This window comes from Leuciscus leuciscus (genome assembly GCF_965113295.1).
Source record: "Leuciscus leuciscus genome assembly, chromosome: 1".
Taxonomy (NCBI): domain Eukaryota; kingdom Metazoa; phylum Chordata; class Actinopteri; order Cypriniformes; family Leuciscidae; genus Leuciscus; species Leuciscus leuciscus.
Window position 1 is genome coordinate 1805929 of NC_138725.1, and position 25518 is coordinate 1831446.

Below are 25518 nucleotides of genomic sequence, written 5' to 3' on the forward strand. Positions count from 1 at the left end.
GGGTTCGCATCCTGAACTATCTCGTCGACTGGCTGATCCTAGCTCACTCTCGAGACCAGGTTTGCGAACACAGGGACCTAGTGCTCCGGCACCAAGCTCGTCTGGGCCTTCGGGTCAACTGGGAGAAGAGCAAACTCTGCCCCGTGCAGAGGATCTCTTTTCTCGTTATGGAAATCGACACGGTCGCCATGTGCGCGCAGCTTATGAGCGCGCGCGCAGTCACTGCTGACTTGCCTTCGTCAATTCGAGGGCAAGAGTGCGGTTCCACTGAAACTATTTCAGAGGCTCCTGGGGCATATGGCATCCGCAGCCGCAGTAACGCTGCTCGGATTGCTTCATATGAGACCGCTTCAGCTTTGGCTTCGCGATCGAGTCCCGAGGTGGGCATGGCAACATGGCACGCTCCGAGTCCCAGTGACTCCGACCTGCCGTCAGACCTTCACCCCGTGGTCGAACCTCAGTTTTCTTCGGGCCAGTGTGCCCTTAGAATGAGCTTCCAGGCATGTTGTTGTATCAACAGATGCCTCCACCACGGGCTGGGGCGCCATGTGCAATGGACATGCTGCCGCGGGCTCCTGGAAAGGACCCCAGCGCCTTTTTGCATGTCAATTGCCTCGAGTTGCTGGCTGTACGTCTCGCCCTGCACCACTTCCATGCGTTGCTCAGGGGCCAGCACGTTCTAGTCTGATCAGACAAGCGTACATCAACCGACAAGGTGGTCTACGCTTCCGCCGTATGTCGCAACTCGCCCGCCACCTCCTCATATGGAGTCAGAAGCATCTGAGGTCGCTTCGAGCCATTTATTTCCCGGGAGACCTGAACCGTGCGGCCGACGAGCTGTCTCGGCTTCGGCCTCTCCTTGGAGAATGGAGACTCCATCCCCAGTCGGTTCAGCTGATTTGGGATCAGTTCGGGGACGCTCAGATAGATCTGTTTGCCTCCCACGACTCGTCCCATTGCGCACAGCTGGCCGCGGGGCCGCAAGTATGCATTTCCCCCAGTGAGCCTTCTTGCGCAGACCTTGCGCAAGATCAGGGAGAACGAGGAGCAGGTGATTTTGGTTGCCCCGTATTGGCCCAACCGCACCTGGTTCCCAGAACTAGTACTCCTCGCGATAGCACCTCCCTGGCCTATTCCTCTGAGGAAGGACCTGCTTTCTCAGGGACGGGGCACCCTGTGGCACCCTCACCCCGATCTTTGGAACCTCCACGTGTGGCTCCTGGACGGGACGAGGTAGGTTTGAGTACCCTACCACCAGCGGTGGTGGCTACCATCACTTCTGCTAGAGCATCGTCCACGAGACATGCCTATGCGTTGAAGTGGAACCTCTTCGTCAACTGGTGTTCTTCTAAACATCAAGAACCCACGAAATGCCCGATCAGTGTCGTGCTTTCCTTCCTGCAAGAAGGGTTGGAGCGAAGGCTGTCTCCCTCCACCCTGAAAGTGTATGTTGCCGCCATTGCCGCATGTCACGACGCAGTTGATGGTAAGTCTCTGGGAAAGCACGACCTGATCATCAGGTTCCTGAGGGGAGGGGATACTTCTTAGAATTCACCTGTGACCATGCACTCACCTCTACTTCCAGAATCTCGATTTCCAGATCTGCCTTTTGGATCTGGCGGTCCAAGTATACAAGTTCTTTGCTGTTTTTTTTCTATCTTTTTAAAGGGTTTTGTTCACACACTGCCAACACACATTTATGTTCAAACACCATGTAAAAGTGAATTTTGCATAATAGTTTAATAAGAAGTCTATATAACTCCTTAACTGGCAACTGAAAATACAGTAGATTACAGTTACATAATGTAGTTCTAAAATTCTACAGAATTAAACTGTGGCATTTACTGAAAATCACTGAACTGTGTTCACCTGTGCACCAGAAGTTGATGGACCGTCCTCCTGCTGTTCTTCCACACTCTGGAAGAGGGAGAGATAAGAATGTCCGTTTATACTTCGATATAAACTTTGATTATATAGGCTGCTCCACATAAAAAAATTGAAGAAATGTGAATGTGTAGATTGTTTGATAGACACATACCATTAACATTACCTCTGTAGGCCTCTCTGTGGCAGCAGAAACTGTTTCTTCATCCCCATCGTCCTGTGAAGATGAGCATTTGAGTACACTTTATAATACTATGTCATAAGTTCTGGTGTATTGAGTAGGCGACTTACAACTGCCTGGGGTTCTGTTGGGACAGGAGGCTCCAAAAGACAGATTTTACCGTCAGAATCGGTTGGGACCAACGAAAAACCCATCCCAAAGTAAAATAAATGGAAATATCACAAATAGCCTATATAAAAAAAAAACCACATAGGTAGACCTCTTACATTTTATGAAGGCACTTAAATCTTCTGGAGTGACTAGCTCTGATGAAGTCCCTCCAGGAATTCCCTCAGCCATTGGCCTTCCAGCATTCAGGCTCAGGGCCATCTCTATCTCCATCTCCTCGGCCTTCTTTCTGTTGGCTGAGTAGTCAAATGAGAATGAATATTTAGACCTATGTCAAAAATGCTGCTGCACTGCTAGACACTGGATGCTATTTAGTTATTTAATATGTCAAATGTTTGTAAAGTCAGGTAGCCTACACCCATGATATGCTCAAGCCTTACCTGATTGAATTATGTTTTAATATTTCATGTTCAGCTGCTGCCATGTTGTGAAAAAAAAAAAAAAAACTTGCATCACAATAGGTGTAATTGTGATTGTCAAAACATTTGGTAACTAAACAGAATTTTACACAATTTTCACGATTTCAATTCAATTCTTGGGATTTGATTTCAATCTTGATTCAATATTGACTCTTTGGATAAATATTAGGTAGGATACAGTAGATGTTAACATTTTTCTCAAGAAAAAATATATCTCACATAATGCTGTAAACATACAGAGGTCAGCTGGTATTATTAAAGGTTAAAAATTAACAAATTAAATTAAATACAATTTGGTTTTCATTATAATAACAATTATGACACAAGTAAAAATATAATACAAATGTAATATAGTGCACATATTTAGCAAAATACTCCTCTCTATAGCAATTTTTTCTGGTCAACTAACGTGCTGGACTGGTCATTAAATGGCTTTCCTGAGGTAAATGTAACGTTCTGTGACATAATTGTTCACCTGCAGCTTTATTGACCTCTTTCCGTGGTTGAAAAACACTGATTGATCGATATTATGTATGAGGCATAAATACCTTTCGGTAAGTTGTACTGATCTTTAAATCAAAACTAACAGATGATCGGTTTACTTGAACTGAGGCGCTACAGCGATCTGATCTGTCACGTCACATTTACAAGCGCCAAAACGGTATTTATTGTCTGAATTTCGTAATAAAATGGACAGAACCTGAGAGGTGAGAATTTTTTTCATATCAAAAGTTCCCTGCTCTGTCTAGTCTGTCGGTGTCAGTGTCCTCTTTGCTCCACGATTTTTCTCTGTGAGAAAATGGATGTGTGGCACGAGAGCGTGTGAAAAGTGTCGATTGCGTGAGTCTCAGTTGGCAGCCCTGCTTTTAGAAGGGGGATAAATCGACGGTAGCGTTCCTCCTTCCGCCGTGCTTCTTCTCCATGTGAGGATTCATTACATTAGACTAGAGTGCGCACTGCGCCGCATGCACACAGTGCTTCTACATGTGGGGATTGTTTACATCAGAGTGCGCACGTGTTTCGCGCAGCATATATGCAGTGTTTTAAGCGGTTGATGAAAAATAAGCTAATGCGCGTTCTATAAATATAAATTCTGATCTAATATTTTTCACGGTATTTTGAAGTGCCCGCGATAACAATATCATGCATATTCATTACCGCGATTTATTGCATTACCGAATACCGGCACATGTCTATTACTTTCTAAATCCCATATCAACCTCAACCACTTGAACAATACAAGGAGAGACAAGAAACTGCACTTTTAATGCTTTCAAATAAACATTACACAATTGACCTTTCGCCGGCCCCTCCCCCAAAACGGCCATTGTCCAATCACACATCATAGCAACCGTTACTATGTGAGCATGTCCGACAAACATTCTCCCATAGACAGCATTCTCCAAGCAAGATGGTGAAGCGGTGCGCCCACGGCGTTTGTAAATATGTGGAATAAGGGCTGCCTCCGACAAAAAACATTTTCTAATCGACTATAGTTATTCATTTAAGCCATTAGTGGACAAATCGCCCCTTTATATTAATTGAATTACTTAAATTACTTAAATAGGCTATATAGCCTACAGGATAATGTACTATAGCAGCACTCAAGCGCACGACCGCACGCATAAAGCTTGCCACAAAGAACCAGTAAAAGTAATTTGGGGTCAGTAAGATTTTTTAAGAAATTAAGAAAAGTAATAGGCAAGGATGCATTCAATTGATCAAAAGTGACAGTATAGACATTTATAACGTTAGAAAAGCTTTCTATTTCAGAAAACTCTGAAACTTTCTATTAATCAAAGAATCCTGAAAAACAAAACAAAACAAAAAACAGTTTTCTACATTGATAACAATCAGAAATATTTATTGAGTAGTAAATCAGCGTATTATTCCCTCAGGTAACGTTAGGTTGCACGTTTTCTTGCGTGGGTGGATGTTGGAATCAATAATCACGTTGTTTGCATTCGCCTATGATTTTTTCGAAATCAAAATGCTGACATTGAAAGTCCCGCTCGGAGCGGTAAATCGAACAATGATTTGTCCCTAAATAATGATATATTAAATCATAATATATTATATATTATTATTATTGATAGGATGATAACAGGTGTCGTGATCAGCACTGCTGCTGTATCAGTCAGTGGTTAGATCAGCTTTGCAGTAAAAAAACAAACAGGACAAGGGAGATATAAATTATGCATTATTAATTATGACAAAATAAATTATGCCCAAAATACGGGACATTTGGCAACCCTAACGTTAGTTTTTTCCCTTCCCCAATAACAAAGCACATAACGTTAGCAGGGCTGAACTGGAACAAAACAATACAAATCTAATTTGCTAATAAAAATGAGCAAAATATAGCTAACAGCTCAGATAACTGCGATTGTCTGCAACAAATCGGAGAAAATCAAGACAGAAGAAGAGGTCTACGATGCCTGGGGATGCTGGTTGATCACAAACTCTGTAGGGGTAAAATCTTTGCGTGGCAGGGGGAGCTGCCACTCGACCAGTCACGGATATATGCGCCTGCCACTGCGTTATAGGCGCCCGCCACTCGACCAGTCACGGATATATGCGCCTGCCACTGCGTTATACGCGCCCGCCACTCGACCAGTCACGGATATATGCGCCTGCCACTGCGTTATACGCGCCCGCCACTCGACCAGTCACGGATATATGCGCCCGCCACTCGACCAGTCACGGATATATGCGCCCGCCACTCGACCAGTCACGGATATATGCGCCGGCCACTCGACCAGTCACGGATATATGCGCCGGCCACTCGACCAGTCACGGATATATGCGCCGGCCACTCGAACTTACACAATATGTAAGGTTTAAAAAACAAAACAAATGCAGCGCGCGTCTCGTGGCTCTATTAGCATCGCGCCGGCCACACCAGCCACACAATCTCTCACTGTTTACATCCATCAGACACTCCTTATGATACACAAAAGCACACATACAGTGCAATACATATCTTATTGACCTATTTCTCATCTTACCTGTTTTTTTATTTGCTCTTTTTACCCGTATGGGAGCGCGCTCGTGGCTCTATAGCATCGCGCCGGCCATACCAGCCACACCAGCCACACAATCTCTCGCTGTTTACGGCCACTACCAGCCACACGATCTCTCACTGTTTACAGCTTTCAGACACTCCTAATGATACACGAGAGCACAAAGACAGTGCAATACAGATCTTATTTACCTATTTCTCAACTAAATCTTATTTTTTTATTCGCTCTTTTTACCCGTATATGGGAGTGCGCGCTCGTGGCTCTATTAGCATGATCGCGCCAGCCACTACCGGCCACTACCAGCCACACAATCTCTCACTGTTTACATCCATCAGACACTCCTTATGATACACAAAAGCACACATACAGTGCAATACATATCTTATTTACCTATTTCTCATCTTATCTTGTTTTTTTTAATTGCTCTTTTTGCCCGTATGGGAGTGCGCGCTCGTGGCTCGATAGCATCGCGCCGGCCACAACCAGCCACACAATCTCTCACTGTTTACGGCCACTACCAGCCACACAATCTCTCACTGTTTACATCCATCAGACACTCCTTATGATACACAAAAGCACACATACAGTGCAATACATCTTATTTACCTATTTCTCATCTTATCTTGTTTTTTTTAATTGCTCTTTTTGCCCGTATGGGAGTGCGCGCTCGTGGCTCGATAGCATCGCGCCGGCCATACCAGCCACACAATCTCTCACTGTTTACATCCATCAGACACTCCTTATGATACACAAAAGCACACATACAGTGCAATACATATCTTATTTACCTATTTCTCATCTTATCTTGTTTTTTTTATTTGCTCTTTTTACCCGTATATGGGAGTGCGCGCTCGTGGCTCTATAGCATCGCGCCGGCCATACCAGCCACACAATCTCTCACTGTTTACATCTATCAGACACTCCTAATCATACACGAGAGCACATAGACAGTGCAATACAGATCTTATTTGCCTATTTCTCACCTTATCTTGTTTTTTATTCGCTCTTTTGACCTGTGCCGCGCCAGCCACACGATCTCTGACTGTTGCAGCTGCCTGATACTCAGATAGACATTCTGAAGAATGATTTTTTGACCACTCCATTAAGTTTTGTATAAAGTCTTTTTTTAAAGTCTGATTAATTTTGTGTAATTGTATATGAATTTTAATCAATGTTTGACCAAACAATTCCCTTGATTTAATAAATAAGAAGCATATAGAAGACATATATAGCTAGCCTCTGATATAGATTTTATTATAGCAATAAAATCGTGGCATGGTTTCTGTGCGATCACTTGCATTGCACGTTCCTCACATGCACAATAAATATATATAGGGTGTGATTTGCCGGGGGGATGAGTGGGATTTCCCCCTTTCTGGTCAATGTATCCCTGCCTCTGCTTACTTATCACGGATCCGTGGTTTGATTAAAGTCAATTTTATTTTTAAATGCGCTACTTAGATATAGCTGCCGCAGCCTCTGCAGACTTGCTCAATGTCCCGCCCACGGCGCTATCTGATTGGTTACACCTCACGAGTAATAGCCTATCAACACTTGCGAGACGGTTGCAGGTCCTGGGTGGGCAGTGTGTCGTGTTTCGAAAGGAAGGCATCTTATTCCTCAATGGCCTAGGACCTCAATACATTGCAGATATGCTCACTGAATATAAACCCAACAGATCACTCAGATCATTAGGATCATATATCAGCTAGAAATACCAAGGGTTCACTCTAAACATGGTGAGTCTGCTTTTAGCTATTATGCCAGCCACAGCTGGAACCAGCTTCCAGAAGAGATCAGATGTGCTCCTACAGTGGTCACATTCAAATCCAGACTCAAAACACTTCTGTTTAGCTGTGCATTTACTGAATGAGCACTGTGCCACTGTTCGTCCGACTGTACTGTACTGTATTTCATTTTATTTTTCTAAACTGTTTTAATTATTCTTATTTCTTTTTATTATTTTAATTTCTTCTATGTAAAGCACTTTGAATTGCCATTGTGTATGAAATGTGCTATATAAATAAACTTGCCTTGCCTTGCCTTGCCTATTCAGCATATTACTGAAGCGGGAATAAACATCACAATCTGATTATCTGTTTCTATGATGACAAGCAGATTAGTGTCCCAGTCATGAGTCACACCACTGAGAATGGCCAAAGTTACACACGGTGTTTCACTCAATTGAGGCTAAAGCAAAGGTTTTTTGATTACTCACTCACTCTTGAGCGTCTGGCGCGAGTGATTTAAATTTCAATGTAAAGACGCATTTACGCGCGCCTAGAGGTCCTGCGGCGCGAGGAGTTTAGCGCGGCGCGGGCGCGTCCAGTTCGCGCGAATGAGGCGAATTGACTAACACAGATAATGCATCTGTCTTTTCTATCATTTCACTGTAGCTCAGCATCGCGATGTAAAGTTAACGTTATTACTTTTAACAGCAGTAAAACTGTTTCTACCGTGATGGTTTAACTTTGCAATCAATCCGTGGTTCAGCAGAGGCTGATATAGAAGTAGCCTAGCCTATTAAACTATGCACTGTAATGTGAACCGTCAGTGCGATAGAACAATAAAATGAATATTAATAAAAATGTTTTATTAATATAAAAAAATTATAATAAAAAAAAATCACAAATCCTACCCTGGTATATAAGCTAGAAATGTCTAGCCTACTCTTGAAACAATTCAAAACGAAAAGAAATAGGCTATTCTCAAATTATGGAATCCATATTCAACGAGCATTTCTCTCCGCGCGTTCTGTAGTGAGAGATGAACTGGCGAAGAAGATGGCGTCCTCAACTTGTCCACTGACACAGAAATCATTTTGGGAATGGGTGGGGGTGGGGGTTGTGCCACCCCGTTACTTTGAAATCAGCCACCCGGCCCGTTACTTTTAAAACAGCCACCCCCACCTAGTCAACACAGGTAGCATCGACGACCCCCACCTTCAGATGCTACATCTGAGTTTTTTATTGGTTGAATTGGATTGGCATTACTTCCAACAATCTAACTGGTTGACAGCAACAAACAATGACGATGCATTTCAAGGCTCACGGTGATTTTCCATCCACCAGTTTTGCCGTAAGTACACCTGTTTTTGATACAGCTAGATGTTTTGCATGCAAATTCGTTATTTACACATTTTATAGACGCCATATATTTAAACTTGCCACTGATTATCGTTAGTTGCTTTAGTTAGTCGCTACTAAATACAAAGTTATTTTTTTAAAAAAGGTTTTAATGACTGAAGTGTTGATCGTTGACGCCATGGAAGGTATGCAAACTAATTCAACATTTGTTGTTAACCGAGGGAGGGGTTCTAGCAGACCAATCACAGCGCTTGCGTCCGCGTAGAATTGACCGCCTCATATCAGATCTGCACAAACTCTGTCACTTTTTAAATCCTCTTTGAAAACGCATTTATTTTCATTAGCTTTTAATATATCTTGATAGGCTATGTGTGTTCTTCCTGTTTCCTGTGTATTATGTTGCTGTTGTGCTTGTATTGTATATCTTTTGTCCTTGTTAAGCACTTTGGTCAACGCCAGTTGTTTTTAAATGTGCTATACAAATAAAATTGTATTGTATTGTTAAATTTTTGGAGAGGTGCACGTCAGGGTACGCGCGCAACACACAGCTACGGCGGCAGTTCGACGCAAAAGTATAAATTGGGCTATATAGTTCTATAATACTTAAAGTATAAATATTTTTTTTATTCTCCTGGTTGTTAACGTTACCCCTTTATTCCCCAAAATGTACATTGACTATCTGTGTTAGTCAATTCGCCTCATTCGCGCGAACTGGACGCGCCCGCGCCGCGCCGCGCTAAACTCCTCGCGCCGCAGGACCTCTAGGCGCGCGTAAATGCGTCTTTACATTGAAATTTAAATCACTCGCGCCAGACGCTCAAGAGTGAGTGAGTAATCAAAAAACCTTTGCTTTAGCCTCAATTGAGTGAAACACCGTGTGTAACTTTGGCCATTCTCAGTGGTGTGACTCATGACTGGGACACTAATCTGCTTGTCATCATAGAAACAGATAATCAGATTGTGATGTTTATTCCCGCTTCAGTAATATGCTGAATAGGCAAGGCAAGGCAAGGCAAGTTTATTTATATAGCACATTTCATACACAATGGCAATTCAAAGTGCTTTACATAGAAGAAATTAAAATAATAAAAAGAAATAAGAATAATTAAAACAGTTTAGAAAAATAAAATGAAATACAGTACAGTACAGTCGGACGAACAGTGGCACAGTGCTCATTCAGTAAATGCACAGCTAAACAGAAGTGTTTTGAGTCTGGATTTGAATGTGACCACTGTAGGAGCACATCTGATCTCTTCTGGAAGCTGGTTCCAGCTGTGGCTGGCATAATAGCTAAAAGCAGACTCACCATGTTTAGAGTGAACCCTTGGTATTTCTAGCTGATATATGATCCTAATGATCTGAGTGATCTGTTGGGTTTATATTCAGTGAGCATATCTGCAATGTATTGAGGTCCTAGGCCATTGAGGAATAAGATGCCTTCCTTTCGAAACACGACACACTGCCCACCCAGGACCTGCAACCGTCTCGCAAGTGTTGATAGGCTATTACTCGTGAGGTGTAACCAATCAGATAGCGCCGTGGGCGGGACATTGAGCAAGTCTGCAGAGGCTGCGGCAGCTATATCTAAGTAGCGCATTTAAAAATAAAATTGACTTTAATCAAACCACGGATCCGTGATAAGTAAGCAGAGGCAGGGATACATTGACCAGAAAGGGGGAAATCCCACTCATCCCCCCGGCAAATCACACCCTATATATATTTATTGTGCATGTGAGGAACGTGCAATGCAAGTGATCGCACAGAAACCATGCCACGATTTTATTGCTATAATAAAATCTATATCAGAGGCTAGCTATATATGTCTTCTATATGCTTCTTATTTATTAAATCAAGGGAATTGTTTGGTCAAACATTGATTAAAATTCATATACAATTACACAAAATTAATCAGACTTTAAAAAAAGACTTTATACAAAACTTAATGGAGTGGTCAAAAAATCATTCTTCAGAATGTCTATCTGAGTATCAGGCAGCTGCAACAGTCAGAGATCGTGTGGCTGGCGCGGCACAGGTCAAAAGAGCGAATAAAAAACAAGATAAGGTGAGAAATAGGCAAATAAGATCTGTATTGCACTGTCTATGTGCTCTCGTGTATGATTAGGAGTGTCTGATAGATGTAAACAGTGAGAGATTGTGTGGCTGGTATGGCCGGCGCGATGCTATAGAGCCACGAGCGCGCACTCCCATATACGGGTAAAAAGAGCAAAAAAAAAAAAAAAGATAAGATGAGAAATAGGTAAATAAGATATGTATTGCACTGTATGTGTGCTTTTGTGTATCATAAGGAGTGTCTGATGGATGTAAACAGTGAGAGATTGTGTGGCTGGTAGTGGCCGTAAACAGTGAGAGATTGTGTGGCTGGTTGTGGCCGGCGCGATGCTATCGAGCCACGAGCGCGCACTCCCATACGGGCAAAAAGAGCAATTAAAAAAAACAAGATAAGATGAGAAATAGGTAAATAAGATATGTATTGCACTGTATGTGTGCTTTTGTGTATCATAAGGAGTGTCTGATGGATGTAAACAGTGAGAGATTGTGTGGCTGGTAGTGGCCGGTAGTGGCTGGCGCGATCATGCTAATAGAGCCACGAGCGCGCACTCCCATATACGGGTAAAAAGAGCGAATAAAAAAATAAGATTTAGTTGAGAAATAGGTAAATAAGATCTGTATTGCACTGTCTTTGTGCTCTTGTGTATCATTAGGAGTGTCTGAAAGCTGTAAACAGTGAGAGATCGTGTGGCTGGTAGTGGCCGTAAACAGCGAGAGATTGTGTGGCTGGTGTGGCTGGTATGGCCGGCGCGATGCTATAGAGCCACGAGCGCGCTCCCATACGGGTAAATAGAGCAAATAAAAAAACAGGTAAGATGAGAAATAGGTCAATAAGATATGTATTGCACTGTATGTGTGCTTTTGTGTATCATAAGGAGTGTCTGATGGATGTAAACAGTGAGAGATTGTGTGGCTGGTGTGGCCGGCGCGATGCTAATAGAGCCACGAGACGCGCGCTGCATTTGTTTTGTTTTTTAAACCTTACATATTGTGTAAGTTCGAGTGGCCGGCGCATATATCCGTGACTGGTCGAGTGGCCGGCGCATATATCCGTGACTGGTCGAGTGGCCGGCGCATATATCCGTGACTGGTCGAGTGGCGGGCGCATATATCCGTGACTGGTCGAGTGGCGGGCGCGTATAACGCAGTGGCAGGCGTATATATCCGTGACTGGTCGAGTGGCGGGCGCATATAACGCAGTGGCAGGCGCATATATCCGTGACTGGTCGGGTGGCGGGCGCATATAACGCAGTGGCAGGCGCATATATCCGTGACTGGTCGGGTGGCAGCTCCCCCTGCCACGCAAAGATTTTACCCCCTCTCCACAAACTTCCAAGCTGCCGTCTGCAAGTGTGTTTATATCGATTGCGTGGGTATTAGAGATTTTTCTGCGATTGTCATGGGGTTTCTCAGATTTCACTTGAGACCGGTATGCATTAGCCTCGATAGTTGTCGTATCTCCTTCATTGTGTATTTTTATATTTCAAATATATCCCTCCACGGCATACTGTAACCCCTTTTGCCTCGATCTGGAGGATATCGCGGAGGTATTACTCCAAAAAAGGTCACTGACACGCACGGGTATACCTCTTCCCGTCATGGCAATCTGTCGCGCTGGTCGTGTTTGACCATTTGTTTGTCGGACGTAGCAACAGTAACTAAGGGGGGCGGGGCTCGGCGAAAGGTCAATTGCATGAATTATTCTTGAAAAAATGTATCTTTTAAAATTTGATGTTAAATCCACTATTGTTTTATACAGAATTGCTTTATAGTCTATGCGGCATTTAATGCAATTACATCAGATTTTACTTTAAATTACGGAGTAATCCCTTTAATTAAATTACAGTTTTTAGATTACTTCGTAATTAATTACACAATTCTCTCCCAAGCTAACTCTCTGTCCTTTGCCGCTGCAGCCGTGTTGTTTTTTTTATTTTATTTTATTTTTATTTTTTTTTACATATATATGGTACTCTCCATATGCTTGGTTTTCACATCCAGTTCTGCTGGTGAAAAATATGAAGACCTCTTTTTGTCTGGCGCTGTTGCCATGGTGACTCATAATATCTGCGCTCCATTGATAATGGCTTTTATAGTTGTGGTGCACAAGCTTAACTCAGAGTCAGTCAACTCAGAGATGATTGAACTAACTCATTTCAGCTGTTCTGTAACCGAAAACTCGTTTCCCATCTCAGGGTAAGTCAACTCAGAGTTGGTCGAACCTCCTTATCAGGGCCATTTGAAGGAATTTGGGGGCCCCAAGCAAAATGGACATGGAGGCCTCCCCAAACATGTTCCTCTGCCTCTTTCTGGTTAAATAATGTTTATAGATGGGTTACAAAGTATTTATTAAGTAAAAAGACTGTTTGCTAACAGTTAAATGACAATTAACTAAAGATTAAATAACAATTTACCATCTATTAATGATGGTTATTATAAAGTGTTACCGAAAAGATATGTTAGCATTTCCATATTTGGATATTAGAAGGGAAGGGATGCAGCTGCTTTCACAACTACCAATGCTTAAAAACATCCCGAGCTAATGTTTGATATGCACGGAATTTATTGTGTGGTTTTCCTAAATAGATTATCACGGTGGAATAGTTAGTATAGCATGCTATGCCACTTTCATCAAAACCTATTACAAAGCTATAGCAATGTCATGTCATTAAATACGATAACAGATCTGCGTCTTCCTTATCCCGTTAAAAAAAAACATATTACAGTATGTAACCATATTCCGTCCGTTCGAAAAAAAAAAGTTGACTTTGATTCCGTATTATACGGAACGGTTGGCAACCCTAATTCTAGGGGTCAACCACCGAATGTCCTACCGGAGAGGGCTATCCACGGTCGGGTTGTATCACCGAGGGCTGTCCAAACCGGATTTGCAGGTGAGTGTGGTAGGTTTTAGTGTGGTAGATGCGGTAGGGTTATGAAAGATAGGGCTTTTTGTCACAGGTGTAATTTATTAGGGGTTACAGACGGTAGGTGTTAGGGGTGAGGTGTGGGCGGCCATCCAAAATGTTTTTTTTTTTTTGGCCTAAACCACTCCCCCCAAAAAAACGAGGGAAGAGCAAGGAGATTTAAGCCTCATTAAGGCCTCTCGGGTACACTGTGTCCAATCGTTTGATCCAAATACTCTCGGCCCTGAGTCTCTCCTTAAGAGACCATGCCGGGTTTGATTGGAGACAGGTAACCTTAAATGCAGACAGACCGTGGGTCAGAAAATTCTGAACTAGGTGTTTTTCAAAATGTTTCTCAGGAATGATCTGCTGTAACCACGCTTGCGGAGAGCCCGGAAGAGGATGTTCGTGGCTTCCACAAAGGACGATGGCTGCGAGCAGATTCTTTTGAATCTGAGGAGTTGTGACTTGATGATTCCTTTGAAGGTATGTTTTGGGTGAAAGCTGTTTCTGTGTAGTAGTGAATGCGTGTCTGAGTCTTTGAAGTAAACCTTGAAATCTAACTTTCCTGATTTTTCTAAATTGGGTCCCTTGTATGAGACCACATCTAAGAAGTTGACCTCTGACCTGTCCATATTGTATTTTACTTTTATAGATGCTTGATGTGAATTCAGGTGGGCGATGAAGGAAAGGAATTCGTCCTCCGAGTGGGTCCAGACACCCCAGATGTCATCCAAGAACCTGAAGTATGCGAACGTTTTTTTGGCAGAAGCTGCAAGAGCCGTTTGCTCCCAGTCTCCCATAAAAATGTTCGCATACGAGGGGACGAACTTCTTCCCCATAGCTGTCCCCTTCACCTGTAAGTAAAATTTTGAATCAAACTCAAAATAGTTTTTTGTCAAATTGATCTCTAATAGTATCAACAGGTGCTCGTCCGGTCTAAGGGGATCAGGGTATTTAGACATGTATTTTCTCACTGCTTTTAGGCCGGTTGGGGTATCGGGGTATCAATATTAGTGTACAAGCTATCTATGTCAATCATGAATAAAAATGAATTTTCTGGGATTTTGAGTTTACTGATTTTCAAGATGAAATCGTATGTGTCTTTCAGGTAACTTGGATGTCTGGTGGAGAGAGGATTGAGGAAGTGCTCCAAGTACTCAGCCGTGTCCACTTTTCTGGCTCTTTATGTAATTTTGGCAACAGGTAAAATCTTCTGGCTCGGGGTGGCCCCGTGAGGTACTCTTTCTGTTTTGCACTGATCATTTTCTCGGAACCCATATCCTCTAAAATTTCCACTACTTCCTTAATAGTGTCGGTGTAAATGGGCCCCTCGAGCGGACGATAATGTTCTGCGACAGAAAGTTGTCTCAGTCCCTCCCCCAGGTATTGTGCTCCGTCTAAAATAACCGTAGCATTACCTTTATTGGCTGGCTTGATTACTATCTCTGTATCGTGATATAATTCCTTATTCCGGTGTCAAATTGGGAGTCATAGTGGACGTAGTGTCCGTGACGTCACCCGTAGGTTTCTGAAGAGCATTTTTGAAGCCTAAAGTGGGCGGAGTCGGCCGTCGCCATCTTGGCCTCGCGTCACCTTGCGTCACTCTCGGATAACAGAAAATGGGCAAAGAGGCGGGGCGTGGGTGAAGCTGGAGGAGCCTGGCTATGAAACCACGCTCGCGGCTCACCGTTCAACGTGATCGAGTTAGCTCAGGCTTGGGAGGTAATGCTATATGCTACTGAAAGTACCCTATGGAAAGTACCAAGTCTGCGACTGCACAGGGCCTCGCGCTAAAGTGACAGTTGTTGATGTATAGCTAATGAAAAGTTCCTGTTTTTGCCCTTCGAAATATTATTAAAAGACATGGCTACAAGTGAGACTGTGTATCGTGATTCTGTACTATTCTGCTAGTTGAAAATGTATAATGCTGTAACTTTAACTATTATTCTGAGAGAGTGTGTGTGACAGTGATTTATGTGCATAACAGTTACATGTCAGTCACTCTTTTTTTATAGTCTATGGTCCGTCAGCGCGGAATCGCTCGTCAAGTTCGTAGAGAGCTTATTCAGTCCATTTTAAATTCTGATTTTGGCCGCCTCTCATAGATATATGAGATAGATAGATATATTACCTATGAAGTTCAAGTAAATGCGCTAGAAAATCCGCGCTCATTCAAGGATGTGCATTTATAGCACGGACGGAGAAAGTGCCGACACCTGCAGGATTTCATCTGACGGTAACTTACATAAACATATTATAATCTATCTGTTCCGTGAGAGCAGAACAAACGAGCCTTTATATCTATAGACGTTTTTAAATCTGAAAACTCCAAAAACCTACGAAATTGTAAGACATCCATTAGTGCATGTTCACAGAGGAAAACGTCTCAGGTTACGTATGTAACCATGGTTCCCTGAGAGGGAACGAGACGCTGCGTCAAGCGCTGCGGGAACGCCCCTGCGTGAACGCGTCATGAAGCACTCGTGAAATCAGTCCAATGGCGTGACGGGACGTCATAGGCGGGTGACGTCATTGACCAGGAAACTATAAAGCACCCCTGGACCAAACAATGTCAGCTTCTGATAGGTCGAACAAGATGGTCACAGGCATGCCGGGAGTATGGAAAAGCGACGCAGCACGAGTTCCCTTGAAAGGGAACGTCTCAGGTTACGTATGTAACCATGGTTCCCTGAGAGGGAACGAGACGGTGCGTCGCTTTGCCATACTCCCGGCATGCCTGTGACCATCTTGTTCGACCTATCAGAAGCTGACATTGTTTGGTGAATACCCACGTCGCCATAGTCCTCAAGTGCCTGTATATGTGAAATCGTAATGCACATTATACTAAAAACACCCGAGAACCCGGAGTAGAAGCCACATCCAGGTTATAAAACTTTACAAAAGTGTGCGGAGAGGACCACCCTGCCGCATCACATACCTCTTGAAGTGAAACCCCTGACAATAGGGCCATAGAAGCAGCCATACTCCTAGTCGAGTGGGCTCGGACCTTTAGTGGTGAAGGATGACCGGCCGACTCATATGCAAGTGAGATAGCCTCAACTATCCACTTACTTAAAGTCTGCTTAGATGCGGGCTTCCCCTTACTCGGGGACCCAAAACACACAAACAGTTGATCAGACTTGCGCCACAGGGCAGCTCTGTGGACATACGCATCTAAAGCCCTAACTGGGCAAAGTAAGTTTAATTTCTCCTGGTCCTGGTCTTGAAACGGAGGCGGAGAAAAGGCCTGCAGCATTATTGGACCCGCCACATTAGTGGGGACCTTAGGCACATAACCTTCCTTTGGAAACAGGAACGCTTTCAACATACCAGACGCAAACTCAAGACACGAGGGAGCAACTGACAATGCTTGTAAATCCCCGATCCTTTTAAGAGAAGAGATAGATAGAAGAAACAGAGTTTTTAATGTGAGAAACTTCTCTGGAACTCTTCGATGGGCTCAAAGGGGGCCAGGGCTAGGCCTTCTAATACAATGGCCAAATCCCAAGTCGGCACCCTCGAGCGTGCCGCAGGCCTTAGCCTCAAAGTACCACGGAGGAAGTGAGTTACCCATGGGTGTCTCCCCACTGACGCACCCTCTAGAGGAACGTGATAGACAGATATAGCTGACACGTATACTTTCAAGGTGGAGGGGGACAACCCCGAAGAAAACTTTTCTTGAAGAAAATCTAGCACTGAACCGACTGGGCAGTCAACTGGATTCACAGACTGGTCTGTACACCAGGCAACGAAAACTCTCCATTTTAGGGCATAGAGCCTCCTCGTGGAAGGAGCTCTGGATTGCAACATGGTCTCCACTACCTCAGTAGAAAGACCTGAGTCTATGAGCTGATCCCCCTCAGAGGCCAGGCCCACAGTCTCCATAGCTCCGGACGCGGGTGCAACACTGACCCCGCAGCCTGGGAGAGAAGGTCCCACGGAGGACCCTCGAGGAGGGACACAATGTCCGACAGCCATACTCGGCCCGGCCAGAACGGGGCTATCAATAAGAGCCGAACCCCGTCCCGGCGAACTCTCTCCAGAACTCCTGGTAGTAATGCCAGGGGGGGAAAGGCATACAGACGTAGCCTCGGCCACGTCTGTACCATGGCATCCAACCCCAAGGGGGCTGGGTGCGTTAGGGAATAATATAGGGGACAGTGCGTTGTCTCTCGAGACGCAAACAGATCCACCTGAGCTTGCCTGAATCGACTCCAAAGGAGCTCCACCACCTTGGGGTGGAGTCTCCATTCCCCCGGCACCACTCCCTGTCTCGACAGAGAGTCTGCCGTCTTGTTCATGTAACCCGGAATATACAGTGCTCGAACTGATAGCAACTTCCCCTGGGCCCAAACCAGAACTCGATGTGCCAATTTCCAAAGTCGGCGAAATCGTAAACCCCCCTGGCGATTTATATAGGAGACCACCGCTGTGTTGTCCGTGCGAACCAACACATGGTGGCCCCTGAGGTCTGGGAGAAAGTGTCTGAGTGCCAGAAACACGGCCATCATCTCCAGCTGGTTTATGTGCCAGGAAAGATGATGGTCGCTCCACAGACCCCGAGCCGAGCGACCACTCATGGTCGCCCCCCAACCGGTGAGGGAAGCATCCGTCGTTAGCGTTAAGCGACGACAAGGAGCTCCCAACACCGGACCCTGGGACAAGAACCAAGGATCTTTCCACATAACTAAGGCACGTAGGCATCGCCGCGTGACCTTGATCATGCGAAACGGATTTCCCCTCGGGGAGAACCCCCTGGTCTTGAGCCACCACTGTAAAGGCCCGTACACACCGGGACGAATATCGGCGCGCGTTATTCGCCAGCGTTTTTCAACGCGTTTTTTGTGTTCACACCCAAGCGTTTTTCGCTGACGATGAGCCGAGTGAACATGCAAATTCATTCCCTGACATTAGATGGCGCTTAATGTAAAACAGAAATACAATACCACTCCATAACAGTCTATACTCTGCAATACCACTCCATAACAGTCTATACTCTGCAATACCACTCCATAACAGTTCTCTTTTAACAAGATTTTTGTAGTCGCTGTCGCGTTTGTCATATAGTTCTTTATTCCGACACCAACGAGACCAGCAGCTCTACATTCATCTTGCCTTGCATCTTCCTCGTCATTTCTTCCCGGGAGAGACGCTACTTGGCAAGACCGTTTTGTGTTTGAGCGCCCCCAAGTTGTGTTTTACTGTAACTTCAGAAGCTCCAGACACGTGAGCAAAAGCGCCAATCTCATTGGTCGGATAGTTTTTGACGCAGCGAGTCAAACCAAAAAAACGAACCCGAGGCGTTTAAAAAAAAATTACGCTTTTACGCGTGCCGTTTTTCGCGTCGGTGTGCACACTCACATTGGCGCCCTTTGTTTAGTCACGAGGCGTTAAACGTCGGCGAATATCGCGCGCGAAATTCGTCCCGGTGTGTACGGGCCTTAAGGGTCTCATGTACAGCAGGCCAAAAGGAATCACGTTGGACGCTGCTGCCATTAAACCCAGAATTCTCTGAAACTGTACTACAGTGAGTGACTGGCCTAGTCTTATCCTGCGCACGGCTTCCAGGATCGATTTTATCCTGGCGGGCGCCAAAGGGGCTCTCATGGTCTTTGTGTCCCATACTACGCCCAGAAAAGTGGTACTCTGTTGTGGAACGAACACGCTTTTCTTTACATTTAGCCTTAACCCCAACGTCTTCATATGAGCTAGCACAGCATCTCGATACTGGGCCGCCTGATGTTCTGACTGTGCCAGGATGAGCCAGTCGTTTATATAGTTCAGCACGCGGATGCCCTGGAGTCTCAAAGGAGCCAGAGCTGCATCCACGCACTTTGTGAACGTGCGGGGTGACAGTGCTAGGCCGAACGGAAGAACCCGATACTGGTACGCTTCGCCCCCGAAAGCGAACCTGAGGAACTTCCTGTGTTGCGGAAGGATGGAGACGTGAAAGTATGCGTCTTTTAGGTCTATTGTGACACACCAGTCCTCGGACCTGATGTGACACACAATCTGTTTCAACGTGAGCATTTTGAATTTTAATTTCTTGACTGCCCGATTTAGTTGGTGCAGATCTAGAATGGGCCGCAGCCCCCCACCCTTCTTTGGAACTATGAAGTACGGGCTGTAAAACCCTGACTCTCTGCTGTGGGGAGGAACCCTCTCTATAGCCTCTTTTTGCAGAAGTGTCTGTACTTCTCCTTCCATCACCAAAGCCTGCTCGGAGTTTACTACCGTGTGTACTACCCCGTTGAACCTGGGCGGGCATGACCCGAACTGAATTCTGTACCCTTTTTCCACTGTACGCAGGACCCAATCTGAGACATTTGGCAGAAGTTTCCACGCTGCCAGATGCTCTACTAAGGGAACCAGCCTCTCGAGGCTGGTCTCTGGTGTTATTTGAGCGGCCAGTTCGGCGACCTGAAACGGCGCACCGGCAGGAAGCAACCGAACTGACCCACTTCGAACCCTCCTCAGAGGGTGCGAGCTTCCCCATGCCGCTACGTTTCCGGGCGGACATAGAGATGAGTACTCGCTGAGGACCGCTGCGCCCTGAAACACCGGAGGTGGCAGGGTTGGCAACACGGCCCCCTGATGGCACCGAGATGGAACCGGGTGCCTCGACACACCGATTCCCCTCGGAGGGGACTGCCATCGAAATCCTGACGCCCTTGGCTCCTTCTTCGCCGAGGCCTTCCTGGAGATAATCACAGTCCTCAGATCTGTACCTCGGTAAGACCTTGGCTGAGCGCGCTGTCCCGGCCCCCAGTCTCTCTGTGGGGGAGCACGGGCAGCCACGCTCACCTTTTGCTGAGCTCTATGGGAGGAGGGCATACTCGACTGGGGCTGCTCCCGCCCAGCAGCCCCAGAGACATAGACTTTTCGGGGAAGAAACTTTTGAAATGCAGCTGCCTGCTTTTTCGCTTCCTGAAATCGTTCGACGACCGAATTCACTGAGTCGCCAAAAAGACCGGTAGAGGAGACAGGAGCATCTAACAACAATTTTTTATCCCTTTCTTTAATGTCAGATAAGTTTAACCAGAGATGCCTCTCCGTGGCCACCAGTGCTGCCATAGAGCAGCCGATAGACTTTGCCGCTTCCCTGGTGGCCCGAAGAGACAGATCAGCTGCCCTCCTGATCTCTGGTATCGTTTCTCTCCCCACTTCCTCACATTCATCATCTATATATTTTAATAAATCAGCTTGATATGCCTTTAGGACCGCCATAGTGTGTAAACTGGCGGCCGCCTGACCTGCTGCTGCGAATGCCCTACCCACTAAAACCGATGTCGTTCTTACTGGTTTAGTGGGCAGCTGTGGGGCTTTCAGCGACGATGCAGACTCAGGGGAGAGATAGCCAGCAAGCGTCTCTTCCACCTGAGGCATCGCCGCATTACCATGTTTTTTTAACCCTATTATATTTGAATATTCAGATCCTCAGAACTGGAGTGCTGTTGCACCTGCGCTTCAGCGCGAGCAGAAGAAACCGCAGCGCGTGCTTCTGACTCGCAAACTGAAGCGTCGGATTCAACGGTTAAAGGCAGAGATAGGGGATCACCCGTCTCTAACCCTGCCGTTAAATCCATCTGCGAACCCCAGGACGAGCGTCTTCGCTGTGCCTCAGCAGCAGCGGGACCCGAGCCCTGGGGAACGCGAGCCGAAGCACCCTCCTCAAAGAGTGCTCGGCGGGACCGGAGAGTTCTCATTGCCAGCCTTTCACAATGCTCACAGCCAGCCCCCTCGAGAGCTGACTGGGCATGCTCTAGTCCCAGACACATCACACAAAGCTCGTGTGTATCCCCACCCGTGATAAAGCGAGGACAGGGAGTGACACACTGCTTAAATTGCTGCTTTCCTTCCATAATATATATATATAGAAAGACAAACACACATCAAATAGACAGATACGATTTCAAATAGAGCGCTTGTGAAGATACAGAAGCTGACATTGTTTGGTCCAGGGGTGCTTTATAGTTTCCTGGTCAATGACGTCACCCGCCTATGACGTCCCGTCACGCCATTGGACTGATTTCACGAGTGCTTCATGACGCGTTCACGCAGGGGCGTTCCCGCAGCGCTTGACGCAGCGCGAGTTCCCTTGAAAGGGAACAACTGAAATACAGCGCTGGTTGTTCTCTCGAACGATAATCGACGACAACGACGGAATCCTAAGCCGTGGGCGAAGTAATGGGTGTATTAAATTGTATGAAATAATCCCGAAAAAAGCACAAACACTGCAGAGATGGCAAGTTCAGCAGCTAAAATTTTGTTGAGGTGAAGTGAGTAGTGACGCGGCTAACAGCAAACAAACGGATAGCATTGACATCAGCGGGAATCCACCTGTCACTCAAAAGTGGACACACCCTTAATTATGCAGAACTTTAAATATTAATCAACTAAAGGGATGAGTTCACCCCCCTCACAGTTGTTATGAAGGGCAAAATTAGCTGTATAGACCAAAGCCACATAGAGAACCAGGATGTAAACATGTTTTTTTCTGCTGTAAAGTTGGTAATTTTAACATGGGGGAGATACAGATTTGACTCACTTCTGCAGCCAGCCTCAAGCGGCCAGTCAATGAATTGCAGTTTAACTCACTTCTGTGTTGGTTTCAAGAGAGAGACGGGGAGGTTGCCGCTTGGTCACACCTAAACCCCAGTGTAATTTTTTGATTGTTTTATTGTGGCCAGCCTAAGGCACACCTGTGCAATAATCATGCTGTGTAATCATCTCGGCAAAGGAGAAGTGCTCACTAACACAGATTTAGACAGATTTGTGAATAGGCCTTTTGTGTACATAAAGTCTTAGATCTTTGAGTTCAGCTCATGAAAAATGGGGGCAAAAACAAAAGTGTTGCGTTTATAATTTTGTTCAGTGTCAATTGTCAATGTTACACACTCTTTCAGTTTTGAAAGACATTATTTTTAATTATAACGGACCCCTGGAGTATATTGTTATTTTTTTTTTATATGGCAATTCACAGCCTCATTGTGCACAGTGTATATTTTAAATGTAGAAGACTTGATATATAAATATATGAAATGTAGAGCAGTATTTCTCAACTGGTGGGTCGTGGAGTGTGCAGTCTCAGAAACTGCAAGCCGTTGTGACACCTGGATGGTTTTCTGGATGAAATTCTCGATCCCCATGGCATCCATCATAAACGACCATCAGTTGGCAAATGTCAGCATTCAAGCCATGACGAAAGGCGGTCGGCAGAGCGGTTTTGTTCCAACCGCTAGAGGCTGCCAATGTACAGTAGTTTAACCCCCTGAGGTCGGCTGTATCGCCGGCGATACCAGCTCGCTTTTTTTTTATCAGTGTAAAAGAAACTCATAAATACTCTGTTGACTTTGATTTTCCATAGGAGTTTCATACATCAATCGATTCTGTTAAATGTGTATTATTTTTGTGTATACTCACAATAAAAACAAAGTGTTGTGCTTTTTGCCAAATAAAGAAAAATAAACACAAAGCGAGTTCTGCCTTCTCTCTGCCAGTGAAGTCCATTCTGAAACGCGTCCGAAAATGAACAATAACTCAGCGAATACTCAGTCAAACAGGCATACAGACACACAGGCATGAAGCTTGAATTCTCTTCTTTTAAATGAAGTAATTTATATAAAAAACAAATATTCTCATCTTGTGAAATCTGTATTAAAAGAGAGCGATTCCAGTCGAGCTCATTACAGCTCATTCAAATGTAATGTGACTCCGCCTACGGAGAGCGCGCGCTATTCAAACGCAAATGAATGAGGCCATCCACGCAAACCTGTGAACGCCCCCATATCAGCTCCAGAAAACACAAGTTTATTCAGATCATTACTTGTTTACACCGTCTCGCAGCGCTGTGAGGAATAATAATAATGGAAAATGTCCCTCAGAAGTGCGGGTATATCGAGGAGCAAGGACTGAGCTGAGGAAAACTGTAGTAAGTTTTTTTCCTTCTCACGTGAATCGGGTTTCTGTTTATGAATGAATGAACGGCGGAGATGCGCGCTGTTTACCACAGCTCGCAAAAAGACAGTTTAAATTTAAATCACGTGTGTGAATGAATGATGATGTTTTAGCAAACTGTATTGCTATACTGAGATGAGTAAAAATCGAAATGTAGGCAATTTGTATAAGCAACGTATTAAACTGCAAATTAACATTTATATGCCCTAATATTTCATAAAAACAACGTTACAGTCAGGCGAAATATGAGTCATATGTGTTTACTGGCACAGGGGCGGGGAAACCAAATGATGAATAGAGTCAGCACTCCCCTGAGACGCCTAGCTGGTGAGGTTTCGAAGGACCTTCTCCTGTCTTTCCTTTCTTTTTTGGTGGTCTGATTTGGGTTTCTCTGAGAAAGACATTTCTACAGCATAAAAGCATCTACAGCATTTCTACAGTTTGCGCTCCACCAGATGCTCAACTATAAACTACCAATGTTATTCATTTTCACCTTTTTTATTAACTGTTATAGAGGCAAATTTTGTCCGATCTGTCTTTTTCATGCTTGTTCTTGTTTTTAAGGTCTGACCATTCATTTAAGAGATATAGGGTTTTGTGGACACTTGGTCAAGGCTACATATTGAAGTGACCCTATTATAGTCATCCAAATGAAGAAGTTATAATTTTTCTGATAATTATTGAGTACAGATACTTGCACTGCACTGGTTTTGAACATTATTATATGAACATTATATGATCATAGATGGAAAACACCATTTATAGTCAATAAAGGGCAATTTAGCAATTTAGCAATTTAGCAATACAGGCAATCCAGACCACAGTCCTAGACTGGTCTGGTTCCGATCGGGCGAAAAACCTAGGACTAGTTCGCAAAAGTAGGTTTTTAACATATTCGTAAATATTTAATGAACGGTTTGATTGACAGCAGTGGTTTTTGAGGCAAAGTTGTTCAGCATGAGCAGATCTATCAAATTATATGCATTTTGTGTGAATTAGTGTAATTCCATTTACAGCCAATACAGGCAGTTTACCATGGGAAATATATGGTTTTAAAGGTTTTTAACAGTTTTAGCGCCACCTATGGTCCGATCTCTATAAAATTGTTTAACGTGACCTTAAATTGAACCCATACATATGTGTACTGCGTTTGGTGAAGATATCTCATTTACTTCTTGAGTTATAGCCATTTTAGTAAAATAGGCTCCTCCCACAACAATTTACTACATTCTAGTATTATTTACTATGATTCTAGCATGATTTACCATAGTTTACCATGATTTACCATAATATACTACATTCTAGTATGATTTACCATTGTTTACTGTGATTCTAGCATGGTTTACCATAGTTTATCATGATTTATCATAGTTTACCATGATTTACCCTGTTCTAGCATAGTTTACCATGTTCTAGCATGAATTGCCATGATATACCATGTTCTAGAATGATTTGCCAGGATTCTAGCATGATTTACCTTGAAACACCACATTCTAGTATTATTTACTATGATTTACCATGTTTCTAGTGTGATTTACCATGATTTACCACATTACTAGCAATTATGTGAAGTGTCAGTGCAAATGAAGTGATAAACACTGACAAAATCTGATTGTGTTATAATAGTTATTGTTATATAAGTGATTTTTAGAGTCTAAATATGAATGTGAGCACATGTGAAAAGCACGTGTGAAAAGACTTCATTAATAAGTAGAATGGCCAGCAGAGGGCAGTAGAAGACCACTTATTGGCTCACTTTCACTTTAAACTTCATGATTTTCACCAGTTTTCTGCATTAAAGAAAACCAGTTTTTCCATGTT

At 44.3% G+C, this 25518-nt stretch overlaps 1 long non-coding RNA gene across 1 annotated transcript in view; it reads left to right on the forward strand.

The window, feature by feature from the left end:
- Positions 1-25077, forward strand: part of LOC309480606 — a 47641-nt gene extending 22564 nt beyond the window's left edge. The window contains exons 2-3 of the long non-coding RNA XR_014199694.1: positions 23003-24049; positions 24490-25077. This is a non-coding gene — a long non-coding RNA (uncharacterized lncRNA). The remainder of the gene's footprint in view (positions 1-23002; positions 24050-24489) is intronic.
- Positions 25078-25518: the final 441 nt, after the last annotated feature.